General features: G+C 35.8%; 1 protein-coding gene across 1 annotated transcript in view; it reads right to left on the bottom strand.

Moving 5' to 3' along the window:
• The window catches only part of helz (helicase with zinc finger), a 71236-nt gene that overhangs the window by 52785 nt on the left and 16737 nt on the right, over window positions 1-1714 (bottom strand). The window lies entirely within an intron of this gene.

Genomic DNA, 1714 nt, shown 5'->3' with positions numbered 1-1714 from the left:
ACGGTTCGGTTTGTATCACGGTTTTAGAGTCACGGCTTCGGTATGGTTTGGTATGTGCTATGTTTAGGCAAAAACTATATTGTCAAATAAAAATAAAGAAAATAAGAATAATCTATCTAACTACAAGCAACAGCACAAATAAATACAATAGAGTAAAGATACAAATAAAATAAACAGTGATTTTCAGGTTTTTGGTAGGTCGTAGGTCTAACATTAATTTTCAGGTACAGAAATTGAATAAAGTAATGAAATGTAAAACAGTATTTGACTGTTGACTGTATAAATTAAAGACTAATCTTTATTAAAGTTACAAAAGCTATTCAATCAAGAGCAGTGAGTGATTTCTTTGTTGTTGCTGTTCAATTAATATTAAGAAAGTGCTGTCACTTTAAGAGAATGCACTGATCCAGTGCACTGATACAGTATGTTCAGCCAGCTATGTCTGCTATAGGATACTTACAAAGACGGGCATTTTGACATAATTTTTGTGTGAATTGTCCATTTAAAACACAATACTTCAGCGAAAGTTTAATATTTGCACGCGTTCTGAGGCGCGGGTTTGTGCGCTTCTGGCTATTATATGTTTAAACTGGCAAAGCTTAAACGAGTTTAGCTGAAACACAGATATCAACGTGTGCTGTTCAGCAATATATATATATATATATATATATATATAAACTTGGAATATTGCACAAAACTCTTATGGACTAACAATTTGGAAATTTCGCTTTTAACAAAAAAAAAAAAAATTCATACAGGTTTAGAATGACCTGAGATAATTCTGAGTCCATTTACACAGCATTAGAATTGAATTAGAATTGATCCATTATCATCCCACTTATGGCTTGAAATGTTCTGGGACAATTTTACAATCATTTAAGGAACCGTGTCAAATTATCATACGTGGCGACACAAAACCCAAGCCCACACAGGGATTCCACGAGACAAAACGATTCAACACTATTAAAATACAGTGAGAGAGAGCGTGTGTTATGCTGCAGGGCACAGTGATAAATGGGATCTGTTAGACGAGTAAAAAGGGTAAATTAGGCCTGCTCTTTGTAGGGCAGCCTGCTTGCTGACAGCATCTTGCCTATGACAAAAGTCTCTGGGGTTTCTGCCATCGCAATTCAATTTACAACAGTAAATGGTTTACGCTGCTTAAACTAATTCCTTTACATTAACACTTCTCTCTCTATGACAAGATAACTGAGACTGCACACAAGTTGAAAACAGTCTAAAACACGTCACCATTTACATTAGTGGTTGACCAATATTGTTTTTTTGACAGCCGATGCCGATATCTTAGAAAGCAGGGTGGCCGATAAATAAATATATAAATATACATTCCTTTGTTTAACAGTTTTTACTTATTATTAGACAGACATCTATCCGTATCAGACAGAACTGTTAAACGGCGACAGAAAACAACAAAGAGGGAGAATGTGAACGCTGTGTGTGCAGGTGCTGCCGTTTTCAGCGCCGTCAAAAGCAAACATATCGGCCAAACACAAAAACTTATCGGCCGATGCCGATATTTGAAATATGCCAAATATCGGCCGATATATCGGCCTTGGCAATATATATTCTGGTCGACCACTAGTATACATCAACACAGACATCAACCAATTAACGTCTTTTCCAGCAAGTAACCAGAAGTGAAAAGATACATCATACATCAATGGAAAGCTTATTTATTCAGCTTTCAGGTGAT

The sequence above is a fragment of the Sinocyclocheilus anshuiensis genome, unplaced genomic scaffold (genome assembly GCF_001515605.1).
Source record: "Sinocyclocheilus anshuiensis isolate Anshui unplaced genomic scaffold, SAMN03320099.WGS_v1.1 scaffold229, whole genome shotgun sequence".
Classification (NCBI taxonomy): domain Eukaryota; kingdom Metazoa; phylum Chordata; class Actinopteri; order Cypriniformes; family Cyprinidae; genus Sinocyclocheilus; species Sinocyclocheilus anshuiensis.
Note: the sequence above shows the minus strand (reverse complement) of the source record. Positions and strands in the feature narration are given on the sequence as shown.